Source organism: Lutra lutra, chromosome 6 (assembly GCF_902655055.1).
Source record: "Lutra lutra chromosome 6, mLutLut1.2, whole genome shotgun sequence".
NCBI lineage: Eukaryota > Metazoa > Chordata > Mammalia > Carnivora > Mustelidae > Lutra > Lutra lutra.
The window spans coordinates 135,239,040-135,254,551 of NC_062283.1; the positions used below are offsets into that span (position 1 = coordinate 135,239,040).

At 36.2% G+C, this 15,512-nt stretch overlaps 1 protein-coding gene across 1 annotated transcript in view; it reads right to left on the reverse strand.

The window, feature by feature from the left end:
- The window catches only part of LOC125101678 (SKI family transcriptional corepressor 1-like), a 139,712-nt gene that overhangs the window by 17,073 nt on the left and 107,127 nt on the right, over positions 1-15,512 (reverse strand). The window lies entirely within an intron of this gene.

Genomic DNA, 15,512 nt, shown 5'->3' on the forward strand with positions numbered 1-15,512 from the left:
ACAAAATCCCAATGGAATCATCTGGTACTTTTGCTGTATTTTCTCTCACATGCGTAATGCTCGCCAGGATAATTAGACATAAACAAAAATAATATCTTTCTCGTCAATATGTGTTGCCTCCTCAGGGAAACCAAAATTCTAGCAGCATGCTGAATAAGTTAAGCAGACATTGGTAGGGGCTAATGAAAAAAAGACTAAAACATCTCGATTTAAAACTGGTAATTGACAATGCAAATATTCTCCTAAAGAGTAGTGAAAGCAACATATACAGATAAATACAAAGTCAAATACGCAGTGACAAGAGTGTAATACACATGTAAGCATAGAGTACACTACAAAACAAGTTTTTCAAAGAAGACATTAATGTTTGGCCACCCAGACACCCTTCCCAACTTTCTTCCTTCTTGCTATATTTCACAAATAGAGAACAGAAAGTCATATAAAATGTTCACTTTTCCAGTTCCCCTACTGCTAAGAATGGTTACGTGATTCCATTCTGGCCCATTAGCTAGAAGGAGTATGCTGAGTAAAAAATCCAGGCAAAAATTTGCTTTATCGGAGAGGGAGACAAACCATGAGAGATTCTTAACTATAGGAAACAAACTGAGGGCTGCTGGAGAGGAAGTGGGTGGAGGGATGGGGTAATTGGGTGATGGGCATAAGGAGGGCACATGCATTGGTGGTATATGCAACTGATGAATTACTGAACTCTACATCTGAAACTAATGACGTACTATATGTTAGCTAACTGAATTTAAATAAAAAAAATTTGCTTTACTGATGAGAGATTCCTGTCCCTCCTCTCTATTTCACATAACTGCTTGCCCCGAATGATAAGGATGTGATATTTGCAGGCAGAGCAGTCATCTTATCATCATGATGTAAAACACAATGAAAACCCAGAAAAATGCAAAGATATAAGTCTTCTGTTGATAAGCAGCTGAACCAACACTATTGTTTCTTCTGGAATTCTATTTGTTTTACACTGCTGGGTTTTCCATTGCCTGCTAACAGAATCATTGCAGGTTGACAAAGTATTGAAAAAACATTTGTTAAAAAGTAAATGCCACTGCTATAATTGAAGTGGTACCTATCTTTTTACATGATTATCTGCAAGTTCTCATTCTGTAGAGTCAAGGACAGCTTTCATTAGGCTGGTTAAGGTTGGAATTTGCCCCCTTTTTTACTTCTAGGAAAGCTGTACATGTGGGGAATAATGGGTCACAGGATGATGGTAACTAATTAGACCAAAATGAAATGGAAAGCCTAGTCTAGAGCTGGGTTTGGAGGAAGAGGGTCCAGTATCATGGATAATAAAAAGATCTCATCTTTGCTTCAGTGCCAAAGCTATCACACTAGTTGAAATCTCAATGGAAGAGTTTGAAATTCCATCAAAAAATTCATTCTTATTATCTTGTGACGTCCTATGGATCCTTTGTTTGAAATACTGTTTCATCCAACACTTCATTACTTCTTTTCATCAACATTTCTTACTCAGTCGCAGTCTGAGCTTTTACTATCTCTTTCTTAGACTATTGCTGTAGACTCTTTAACAGATTCTCTTCTTTTTTATTCTTAAACATTCCAGGATGTCCTATAATTACTTTAAAATTTAGCTCCTTAAAACATTTCTTCAGATTCCTCTTCCACTCAAAATCTAAGAGCTCCTTTTGGTCTACTGGATTAAGTCCAAGCTCCTTAAATTGGCATTTAAGTCTCCCCATAATATAGATAAAATAGTAAAATATAGATTCTTCTAGATTTCCTATCTTCCTTCACCCAACACTCCACATGGTTTAGTAGGAGAATATGTCTTCACTGCAGAGTTGCACCCTAAGCAGCTTAAGATAATCTATGTATCTCAATCTTTACCAACAATATTGGGAATAAGCACATGACCTTAAGAGGTTAATGATCTCCATTCTGGGGTCTTCTTTGACCTATTATGTAAAAAACAACTTTCGCTTTTCTTGCTGGACATAAACATGTGATCATGGAACATTTGGAACTACTGGCAACCATCTTGGGATCATGAGAGAACTTGCCAGAACTTAAGTCGACACCAAAGAAACAGCTGAGAAATAGAAAAAGAGGAGCTGGGACAGAGCATGTTGTTTCACCCCTGGACAGAGTTTTGCTTGTGGGTAGAATACTCTGAACTTCTCAGCTATGTGTGAATTTATAGACTCTTCTTAAAAAATTATTATTATTAAGCCAATTTGGGTTGGTATTCCCTGTTACACACAACCAAAAAGAACTTTGCAATATATTTTTTGTTTTTGCAGCTCTGCCATTTCAATCATATCTACTTCTCTCTTATTTCTATTCTTTCTTTAAGAAGATCAAGCCCTCTTCCTCCATGATACGTTTCCAGATTTTTCTAATTCATAGTGAGAGAACCCTACTGTAAACCACTTTATTTTTCATTGTATGTCTAATAAGAGCACTCACCAAGAAATATGATGCTATCATTTCATTATGACTCTCAAATCTTTAGCTTAACATATTTTCCCCTCTTTATCTCCAGACTTTTTACTTCTTAACTGACTAGATGACATCTCAACTTGGATGTCCTGAAGGCTCTGCAAACTGAATCCATCCATAACCAAATCCATAAAAACCTTTCTCTCAAGAACAGCTTTCCTCTAGTTTCCCTATTTTTTTTTAAAATAGCACCATCAACATCAGTTGGAGAAGCCAAAAACCAACATCTTCAACATTTTAGAACAGACTCAGAGTAGATTTGATTCTTCTTTTCTCCTTCAGCCCCAGGATTTGAGCATCAAGCCCTTTTGATTTATTTCCTAGTTCTCAAATCTACCTACTCTGTCCATTTTCTTTTTATATCACCTCCAAATTCTCTCTCTTGCTCCACCACTAACACCACCACCACTAAGATATTGTTGCCTGGAATGCTGCTTAGATTTTTTCCTTTCTCCCATCTCACATTTTGTTTCCCTCCAATATTTTCTCTTTGGGGTATTTAGAGTGATCTTTTAAAATTACACAGTGGAATATCAATCCCTTGTTTAAAAACCTTCAATGCCTTCCCACTGTTCTTAGGGTAAAGAACAAGGCCACATCACCCAATCCTTACCTAACTCTCCAGCCTCATATCCCTGGAAGACAGTGACCATTTCTGTTTTTAAATACACTCATGTTTTTAAAAACCCGACATTTAGCAGAGTGTTTGGCACAACAATAAATATTTGTTAAATGGATAAATGCTTTGCGTAACTCTTAAACCATGAACCACACTGTTATTTTTTCTTGTATATTTTATTTTCTGTATTACTTGTAAGTACACTGACGATAATAAGTGTCATGTTTCTCTGTAACCTACAGCAGAATGCTATGTGAGTAGGAGGGGTTCAGAAAGTATTCAATTACACTGCTATAGATATTTCTACTCTGATTCCTTTTAAAAAGTTTGAAGTTTATCCTCTCACACAATGGATAGTTATCACTTTTCTAGAAGATTAAAAATGAATAAGGGGAAATACATTATGTGCAAATAATGGAAGTGAGAAATAGAAAACTTGTTTCTGATCACGATTCTATGGAATTTGCAAAGATTAATTAGAAAGGACCTGTTCTTCTGCATCACATGGAAAATCTTCACATAAGCCCTGAATTATGTGGACAAGCACTCAAACATCATGTCATTTTTCAAATATTTTATATGTTTCTTCAGAAGTCTTTACCTTCGAAAAATATAAGCAAAAATTCAATACTTTAATTTCTTTTGATGGCTGCATAGTATTCCATTTGTGACGACGTGGATGGAACTAGAGGGTATCATGCTTAGCGAAATAAGTCAATCGGAGAAAGACAACTATCATATGATCTCCCTGATATGAGGGAGAGGAGATGCAACATGGGGGGTTGAGGGGGTAGGAGAAGAGTAAATGAAACAAGATGGGATTGGGAGGGAGACAAACCATAAGTGACTCTTAATCTCACAAAACAAACTGAGGGTTGATGGGGGGAGGGGGTTGGGAGGGGGGGGTGGGGTTATGGATATTGGGGAGGGTATGTGCTATGGTGAGTGCTGTGAAGTGTGTAAACCTGGCGATTCGCAGACCTGTACCCCTGGGGATAAAAATATATGTTTATAAAGCTGTAAAAAAAAAAAAAAAGAAAAAGAAAAAAGAAAGGATGAATACCCAAGTTTTGTAGCAACATGGACGGGACTGGAAGAGATTATGCTGAGTGAAATAAGTCAAGCAGAGAGAGTCAATTATCATATGGTTTCACTTATTTGTGGAGCATAACAAATAGCATGGAGGACAAGGGGAGATGGAGAGGAGAAGGGAGTTGAGGGAAATTGGAAGGGGAGGTGAACCATGAAGAGACTATGGACTCTGAAAAACAATCTGAGAATTTTGAAGGGGTGGGGGGTGGGAGGTTGGGGGCACCAGGTGGTGGGTATTGTAGAGGGCACGGATTGCATGGAGCACTGGGTGTGGTGCAAAAATAATGAATACTGTTATGCTGAAAAAATAAAAAAACTAAAAAAAAAAAATTCAATACTTTAAATAATTAACAGCTGAAGTCTTTTTGAGTAGAGACTAATTTTGAAAAATAGTTACCACAAGTACAAATTAATTCTTAGTTATTGGATATTTATGTGAAAATGCAAAAACAATTTCAGAGATTCAAAGATAGGTATGAAATTTTAGACTATGCTATAAACTGATAATACCCAAAATAAGAGAAATATTTCTTAGGGTAGCCTAAAATGAGAACACACATGAGCAACCCAAAAGCAATGAAACAGGAAGCTTCTGATCTATTCGCTGTGGCTAGATAATGTTTTCCAAGTTGGGGAATGACAAACGAAATTAGGATTGAGGGGATCTAGAAGGAGGAAAGTCCAGGACATAAAAGAGTAGACAATATGAATTTTCTACCTGAAAAAAATTCTTGAGCAGAATTGACCTGTTTCTTAAAAATTAGTTGAAGTTTGCCTAAGGGATATTTATATAAGAGATAATTGCCTTTGGGTTTCTATAGGTCTGTTGTTCAGTTATAAGTATCTTCCAGTTTTCTCAGGATATTGAATCTGTTAGGGAGTTTGTAAAAATTACTTAAAAAAGGAAAGAAATAAGAGAAAAGGAACTTTTTTTCATGGAATGCATTTTGAGAATGACTACAAATAGTTGTCCTAAAAATCAGAGAGCAGGATAGTTTACAGTTTTTCCTCTAGGGTATTAAAAGATATTTTAGGAAAGCAGTGATACATGATTTAATATTTTACTGCTTTTCAAGCAAGATAAGAAATGCTACCAGGGTATAGACATGATTTTTTTTTTTCCTGTAACCTAAGTCCCGAGGGATAGGCTGAGGTGGCACTGTTTATTTTGCTCCTCTTTAATAAATAAAAGGTGAGCTTAACTACATGATGGAAAGACAGAACCTTATGCTCTTCTTCTTTACATATGCTGCTTTCCTGTATAAAGGAATAATGATTTTCAACTGTGAAGTATTTCACTTGAGAAACATTTCCATCTTATTTGTTCATTTCTTTATTGATTGACTAGACTTGTCCTTTTGCATGAAAATTGATACATGTTCTAAAATTATAGTACAAGCCTTTTGTATTTTTTTAAAATTGATTCTTCTGTTAAGAGTATGAGATGGCCAATGGATGTCATTGTCTTTCTATATTGCTGTGGTATAATTTTTAAAAACACATGGAATAAAGATGTTTGTTAGAGTGCTAAAAAAAGAATATGAGAGTGTCCATTTATGCATATTTTATGTAGGTTTTCCTCTCAATCTTGCATGAAAATGCAAAAAGGTTTATTTACCTACCTCTAGCTCAAAGATTAGAACCCCCTATAACAGCAATGAAAATTAAACAAGTAAAAGCCACATATAAGACATCCATGATTATCCCAAGACGATAAACCTCCTGTGATGTTCTCAATAAGAGTGACTAAAGAGTTTGGAAACTCCTAATCCTCCACTAAGGAGATCTGGAAATAATGACATTATAAGGAGACAGAACTGTAATATGATCAGAAAAGCTAAAATTGTATTACAATAGGGAGGGGGATGGCTAGATGACAGTAGTTAAAATGTTTTCTTTATGAGAAGATTCATCTCCCATAAAACAATTCTTACACAGCACGCTAGAGTTTTGTGGAATATGGTTTGGGCATCACTAGCTTTGAGAGTAAAGGAGAGAAAATCCAGGAATCAGAAGTTGCCAGTGTTGATCAAGGTTTTTGGTGCTATTATAAATGGAATTGATCCCTTAAATTTCTCTTTCTACAGTCACACTGTTAGTTACAGGAAAGCAACTGATTTTTGTGCATTGATTTTGTATCCTGCCACATTACTGAATTGCAATATGAGTTCCAGTAGTTTGGGGGTGGAGTCTCTTGGGTTTTCCACATAAAGTATCATGTCATCCATGAAGAGAGAGAATTTGACTTCTTCTTTGCCAATTTGAATACCTTTTATTTCTTGTTGTCTGATTGCTGTGGCTAGGACTTCTAGTACTATGTTGAACAACAGGGCGAGAGTGGGCATCCTTGTCATTTCCTGATCTTAAGGGAAAGGCTCTCAGCTTTTCTTCAATGAGAATTCTATTTGCTGTGGGCCTTTCATAGATGGTCTTTATGAAATTGAGGAATAGTCCCTCTATCCCTATACTCTGAAGAGTTTTAATCAGGAAAGGATGTTATATTTTGTCAAATGCTCTTTCTGGATCAACTGGGAGGACCATGTGTTTCTTGTCTCTTCTCTTATTTGTGTTCTATCACATTGATTGATTTGTGAATGTTGAACTACCCTTGGATGTCAGGGATACATCCCACCTGGTCGTGATGGATAATCCTTTTGATATACTGTTTGATCCTATTAGTTAGGGTCTTGTTGAGAATTTTGGCATCCATATTCATCAGGGATATTTGTCTGTAATTCTCTTCCTTGATGGGTTCTTTGCCTGGTTTTGGGATCAAGGCAATGTTGGTCTCATAGAATGAGTTTGGAAGTTTTCCTTCTGTTTCTATTTTTTGAAATGGCTTCAGGAGAATAGGTATTACTTCTTTGAATGTTTGGTAGAATTCCCCAGGGAATCCATCAGGTCCTGGACTCCACTTTTGGGGGAGCTTTTTGATCACTACTTCAATCTCATTACTAGTTATTGGTCTATTCAGGTTGTTAATTTCTTCCTGTTTCAGTCTTGTTAGTTTATAGGTTTCCAGGAAGGCATCCATTTCTTCCAGGTTGCTTAACTTATTGGCATATAGTTGTTGATAATAATTTCTAATAATTGTTTCTATTTTCATAGTGTTAGTCACGATCTCTCCCTTTTCATTCATAATTTTATTAATTTGGGTCCTTTTTCTTTTCTTTTGGATAAGTCTGGCCAGTGGTTTATCGATCTTATTGATTCTTTCAAAGAACCAGCTTCTAGTTTGTTGATCTGTTCTACTGTATTTCTAGTTTCTAATTCATTGATCTTTGCTCTAATCTTAATTATTTCTCTTCTTATGCCTGGCTTGGGCTTTATTTGCTTTATTGTTCTTTCTCCAGTTCTTTAAGATGTAAAGTTAATTTGTATATTCAGGACTTTTCTATTTTTTTGAGTGAGGGTTGGATGGCTATGTATTTCCCCCTTAGGACCACCTTTGCAGTATTCAATAGATTTTGGATTGATGTGTTTTCATTCTCATTGGTTTCCATGAATTGTTAAAGTTCTTTGATTTCCCGGTTGACCCAAACATTCTTAAGCAGGATGGTCTTCAGCTTCCAAATGTTTGAATTTCTTCCAAATTTTTTCTTGTGATTGACTCCCAGTTTCAAAGCATTATGGTCTGAGAATATACAGGAAATAATCTCAATCTTTTGATATCAGTTGGACCTAATTTCTTTTTTTTTTTTTAATTTTTTAATTTTTTCAGCATAACAGTATTCATTATTTTTGCACCACACCCAGTGCTCCATGCAATCCGTGCCCTCTACAATACCCACCACCTGGTGCCCCCAACCTCCCACCCCCCACCCCTTCAAAATTCTCAGATTGTTTTTCAGAGTCCATAGTCTCTCATGGTTCACCTCCCCTTTCAGTTGGACCTAATTTCTGACCCAGTATGTGGTCTATTCTGGAGAAAGTTCCATGTTTGTTGTTTTAGGGTGGAATATTCTGTATGTATCTATGAGGTCCAGCTGGTTCAGTGTGTCATTCAAAGCTCTTGTTTCTTTGTTGATTTTACGCTCAGATGATCTAAGATACTTTGGAATAAACTAACCAAAGAGGTAAAGGGTCTATACTCTAGAAACTACAGAACACTTACGAAGGAAATTGAAGAAGACACAAAAAGATAGAAAAACATCCCATGTTCATGGATTGGAAAATAAACATTGTTAAAATGTCTATGCTGCCCAGAGCAATCTATACTTTCAACATCATCACAATCAAAATACAAATGACATTTTTCAAAGTGCTAGAACAAATAATCCTAAAATTTCTATGGAACGAGAAAAGACCACTAATCCCCAAGGAAATGTTGAAAAGAGAAACAAAGCTAGAGGCATCATGTTGCCTGATTTCAAGCTATATTACAAATCTGTGATCACTAAGAAACATTGTACTGGCATAAAAACAGACACATAGATCAATGGAACAGAAAAGAGAGCCCAGATAGGTACCCTCAACTCTATGGTCAAATAATCTTTGACAAATCAGGAAAAAAATATCCAATGGAAAAAAGACAGTCTCCTCAATAATTGGTGCTGGGAAAATTGGAAAGCTACATATAGAAGAATGAAATTGACCATTCTCTTACAACATACACAAAGATAAACTCTAAATGGATGAGTGAGACAAGAATCCATCAAAAACTGAGAGGATAACATATGCAGCAACCTCTTTGACATCGGCCACAGCAACTTCTTTCAAAACACATCTCCAAAGGCAAGGGAAACAAAAGCAAAAATGAACTTTTGGGACTTCATCAAGATAAAATCTTCTGCACAGCAAAGAAAGAGTCAACAAAACAAAGAGACAACCCATGGAATGGGAGAAGATACTTGCAAATGACACGAGAGATAAAAGGCTGGTATCCAAGATCTGTAAAGAACTTCTCAAACTCAACACCTGAAAAACAATCAAGTCAAAAAATGGGCAGAACACATTAACAGGCACTTCTCCAAAGCAGGCAAATGGCTGGGGCACCTTGTTGGCTCAGTCGGTTAAGCGGCTGCCTTTGGCTCAGGTCATGATCCCAGGTCCTGGGATTGAGGCCGACATCGGGCTCCCTGCTCAGTGGACAGCCTGCTTCTCCCTCTCCTTCTGTCTGCCACTCTGCCTACTTGTCCTTTCTATCTCTGTGTCAAATAAATAAATAAAATCTTCAAAAAAAAAAAAAAAAAAAAAGAAGAAGACAAATGGCTAACAGACACATGAAAAATTGTTCAACATCATTAGCCGTAAGGGAAATTCAAATCAAAACCACATTTGAGATACCACCTTACACCAGTTAAATGGCAAAAACTGACAAGACAAGAAACAACAAATGTTGGAGAGGTTGTAGAGAAAGGGGAACCCTCTCATACCGTTGGTGGGGATGCAAGTTGGTACAGTCACTTTGGAAAACAGTGTGGAGGTTCCTCAAAAAGTTAAAAATAGAATTACCCTATGACCCAGCAATTGCAGTACCCCATAGATACAGATGTAGTGAAAAGAAGGACCTATGTACTCGAATATTCATGTCCACAATGAATGAAGCGGCAATGTCCACAATAGCCAAACTGTGGAAGGAGCTGTGATGCCCTTCAAAAGACAAATGGATAAAGAAGATGTCATCCATATATACAATGGAATATTATTCAGCCATCAGGATGAATACCCAACATTTACACCAACATGGATGGAACTGGAAGAGATTATGCTGAGTGAAATAAGTCAAACACAAAAGGACAACATATGGTTTCACTTATTTGTGGAACATAAGGAATAGCATGAAGGACATTAGGAGAAGGAAGGGGAAAATGAAGGAGGATGATCAGAGGGGGAGGTGAACCATGAGAGACTACGAATTCCAGAAATCAAACTGAGGGTTTTAGAGGTGAGGGTGTCGGGAGATGGGTGAGCCCAGTGATAGGTATTAAGGAGGGCATGTATTGCCTGGAGCACTGGGTGTCATACGCAAACAATGAATCATGGAACACTGCATCAAAAACTAATGATGTACTGTATGGTGACTAACACAATAAAAAAATTATTAGAAACAAAATTTGCCAGTGTTGATCAAGATCTCACATCCTGATCTCCTTGCAGCTGGAGAAGTCATTTACTTAGAAGATTCCTCAGACTTCCATTTGATCTGAATTGCATCTCTCTCACAACCATCCATGTTTACTGGTGAGCTCCCCCTATGACTGCCAGGTCAGAAAGAGGCACTGTAGAAAAAAAGCACGAAGGACACCAATATTTTGGACACAGTAATGGAGTGGTTCAGGTAGTTCATTCCCTTGGAAGTCTGACCAGAATGATGTCATCTCCTTGAGTTTAACTCTCAGGCTGATAATGAAGAAATTCAGATTGTGAATGGTGGTAAAATCCACAAGTGCATTCCGGGGTTCATGATAGGCTGCCGTCTGTCCCGCTCCTTCTAATACACCCATCTTCTTTAATCTGCGCCTCTGTCATGGGCATTTTTTCAGGTCTTTAAAAAAAGTGATCATTAAAAAACCTGTTATTCATGAATTCCTTGTACTACGGTGATAATTAGTATAAATCATACACAATTCACGAAAGATGCAGACATACATGTTCAGTCTATCTAATTAGGTAAATATTGGAGACTCATAATAAGTTGAAAATTGTGTGAATGCACACAGCTCTACTCATAATTTATAGAATATCTTTGTACTTACAAGTTTTTTCTTAGTCAAATGTTTATTCTTTCCGCTCTCCTACTTTAAACTATATTTATTTACTTGCTTTTGATTGATAAGAGTTGAGGGCATAGACGATGCCGTCAACATTCCTCTGCCCATAGTAGAATGTCTGGCTTACAGCAGATGCTTAATGCATGAAGATGATCACTGCACATAAGATTCTGCATGAGTACAGAAGAGAAAAATGTATCTAGTCTTTATCTACTATCATTTTCATTTATTTCTAGAACTGGCAAGACAGAAGATTTGCATTACTTCTGAGTAGAGGCATGATGCATTTAGATATGCTTTTCCATCTTTCCACAATATAAAATATATGCCATATAACAATTCGTACTGCAATTTTATGCTGAATTGAAATATTTTAGACTTTGATGGGCTCAACAGATATATCCATACAGAAAAGATAGATGTCAAAGAACAGGAAAATGTTTAACTATCTCTATCTTAACCCTGCTAACCATGAGCCATGTTATCAGTGCTGTTTTCTTAGAATGTTTCGTGGGAAGTGAACTACACATACTTTATATGATAAGTTTAAAAATGGATCTACCTATGCTAAAATGATTTGAGATATCTTCTGGCCTTGTAAAAAATGGAAGTTATAAATGTGTTCCAAAAATTCTTCACAGCAATCAAAGACTAACATATTTTTGGTGGAAGGCAAGGTCAATGACACTGAGAAATAAAGGAAATTCATATGTTAATTTATCCTACTGCACAGCATGGTGGTTTTTTTTTTTTCTCAAGTGTATTTGGGGGGAAAAATTAAGAAGCATGATTCTTTCTGTTAATGTTCTCAAGGGAAAGTTCAAACAAGTCCAAACTAACAAGATATTAATGCTGGATTATTATGGAAATTGCTCTGAAATGGGCGTTGGTTATGTGGCTTTTAATCCGGTCTCTAATGACCTGACATACCCAGTTCCTACCTAAAGGGTTTTTATTTTGTCTATCCATATGAAGAGAGGTCTGACCAAACCAGGGGTTTTTAAACCTTGGCTGCATATTAGAATATACATGGATTTAAAAAAAATACCCATGTGCAGGGCCCATCCTCAAGAAGCTGGGTCAATTGTTCTGCGATGGGAAAAAGGAGTCATGTAAATTCCTCAGGGGATTGTAATATGCAACCTCAGTTGAGAATCACTGAATGTATACCTTCTAAGCAACTCCAGTGCCCAAAGTTTATTATTCTGGAATTTCTGGGAAAGTCCCTTTTAAATATGCAGGTGTACATACGAACACATGCACACACTTGGAAATTTGTTTATTAATCTGAACTCTCATTTCTAGTCTGATGGTAGTTTTCTACATTAGTGAGCTCTAGATTTTCAACTACATTATTGAGCTCTAGATTTTCAACTAATACCCTGCATGCAAATCAGATAAAGTATTAATTAACAGGGAAGGTAGTTAGAGGAAAGAGAAGCAGAGAAATAAAATGTAAGTGTCATCAGAATATAAAGTTTCTTATATTGTGCCAGCTTATCATAGAATACATATACATATAGGATTATATACAGACTTCAGAATTCTAAGCTTTTTATAATTTTTCCACTTTGAGCTATATCTTAGCAACTACGGAAAGATAATCATGATAGAGGAAACAAAGTTCACTGCTACAGAAATACTGAGGATTGGTCTAATTAAAGGAGACAAATCTATTTCAAGTAAGTAATTGTTTACTGGATGAGTAAAACTCTCCCACATCTTAAATGTGGACCTTATGTTTATCTGATGATTGGAAAAGATCTTTCCTAGGAAAATGTCAGTGGCTTGGGTTTGCTAAAGGAAGATCCAGAATGTCTCTGAACCTAAAACTGGCATGGGATTTCATTAGGGAGGGAGGGATATACAGTATAAATAATAAGGATAATCTGAATTAGACCTTCATCTCCTCTCATTTGTACTTCCCAGGCCACAGTTAAGGGGCTGGAATTATGGTTTGAAACCAGGACAGGAGAACCATGGCCCTATTTTGCCACCTATATTCAGCTCAGTCCTCTATTTCTGCTGTTGGTGGGACGCCTTCCTGTCTGAGAAATGACAGTAGGGACAGAATGCTAATGGTCATATCTGAAAGGCTGTCCAATTCTTAGATCCTCTTTTCTGGGTGTAGGGGTTTAATATCTAGAAAAAAGTAAAACCACAGTCACTAAAATGTATTTAAGTGGATGACATTCATTTGTTCATCCAATAAATAGTTATGGTGTGCCTTCTTTGTTTTAAGCCGTAAGAATATAAATATTCTTAATTTGCAAGCAGACAACTTCATTTTCTGAACTCATTAAACGGTTTCAAGTCAATTCTCAAGCTTTTACACATACACACACACACACCTTGTCCTTACTTTACTCCCCATTCCACCAGCAACTGTTTTTTTTTTTTTTTTAATTCTTTACTGAAGTGACCTTAGGAGCTCTTCCATTCTGGGTTTGAATTAATGATGATGTCTCTGATGCCAGCTTCCTATTCTTTCACTCTAATCAAAGCCCCTGCATATTTTCTGACCTGGGGAGGAAGGCTTTCCACCTCATGATGTACATCCCATTAGACTTGTCCTTTGTTTTACCCCCATTCATAAACCACCAATTCATAAATCGCTAATTTGCTATCTAAGTTTACTAAGCATCGCTTTTTTCAATTTATTTTTAATTCCCATCTGAAAATATCACAATGAAAAGAAATGACACACAATATTTCAATGTTAAAAGCAAGAATGTCAGATGTGGGGGGAATGGGGAGGAGATATATCGGTAGACATCTACTGGTGGTGAAAAATATTTCTTGCAATTATCGAAATCATCCTTTGTCACTAAACATAAGACAATGTTGTTGTTCTGATTTAAATGTTTCATGAAAAACGGGAGCAGACTCACAAATATATTTTTGTAATTTAAAGTGTAAAAAAAGCCCACCATGTAATCTGGACTCCCTTCTCTATGTAATTATAGTCATTTTCTAAAGTGTCTAGTATGAAAACACAGACCATACTGTAGTTTGCAGCAATAGCTTATGAAAAGAGCATCCCAGAGCTTAAAATCCCTGCATCATCACCCCAAACTACCCAAGACACTTGCTTTTTGGACACAAGTACTGATCACATCACTGATGAAAGTCAAAGGTGCCCTGGGTTGCCCAAGAACACTATGCCAGGTACCATCACTAGGACCTGTAATGTTGCCAGAGGAACAAAGAGGCATGAGGGCATCTACCCAGAATGGTTTTCATATCAATGGGTTACATAATCAAAGTCATGAATCATCACTGAAAAGACATGCAATAAACAGAACAGGATTAAAAAAGAAAAAAGAAATCACAAGGTGATTTGTAGCAGTTGAAAGAGACCTCTTTCAGTTCTTTGAATTACGCCTAAATATTTAAACAAACATCAGATTGTTGTAGACTATGAAGAAAATATCTTATCTCCCTATTCTTGCCAGGCCCTTTATCTACAACTTCAAAAGACAATAACTGCTTTCTAAAAATTACCCTCTTGGATAAACTTTGCTTGGAGAGTTTAGTGTGGAAAAGTCAAAACGTTCTTATAGGCAGTTACATACTTAATCGGGTCAAGAACAGATAAACACTATTAATGTTTCCTTTTTCTTTCCTTTTCATTTTCTCCAGGCTCTGCCTCTGTTATTTCTTGTACTACTTCTGAAGCAATGTTTTCCTTTTTTATCTACTTTTATTATACATTCTCTCTACAACCACCCAGTTTTTCTTATTTTTTTAAAGCAGATATCCACTGAGAAAGATAACTTTTCCATTCAACTTTTCTATCATGAAGGATTCTCAGCTCTTATCAGGTAGAGTCATAATGTGGAAATTTATCCACCTAGTAATAAGATCTCAGGTAATATCCCTTCACTATATTGATTTTGCAAAAAGCCACATTTTTTTTTTTTTTGGCCAGACTTTGAAGCACAATGATGACTTTTCATAGGAGATTTTTTAAAAGGCATGTTGAAATATCTCCAACTAAACTAGGCTAAGGAGATTGTTTGAGGATGTGGAATAGAGAACTATTAGAATAGAGAAAAAACTGCCACACAGAGGCATGACCAGATCCAAGGGGTATAAACATAATCATTTTTCCAAAACAGTCAGTTAAAATGTGAGCTTCTCAGAAAGATAGAAAATGGTGACATCATTTAGATTAATTCTCCTTTCTAGATTGAAAGATCCATGGGGCAGCTGTCTTGTATCCTCAGCACCAAGTTTAATACATAGTCTGTAGCTTTACTAGTCACTTGCGGCTTTAGTACTTGAAATAAAACTGGTCCAAACTGAGATGTGCTATAAGAAATACACATTGGATTTTGAGGATTTTGTGGAAAAGGAAAAGAACATAAAATATCTTAACTTCAACAATGATTACATGTCAAATGTTTATATTTTAGATATATTTTACTAAAATATATTATTAAATATATTTTTGCCTGCTTATTCTTACCTATTTAAAGGTGGGTACTAGAAAATTGACCACAATATATTTCTATTAGATAGCACTTGTGTAAAGAACTCTGTGTTCCATGTTAACTGAACAATGAGTAAATGCATGTTTGAATGAATGAAAGGTGACTTCA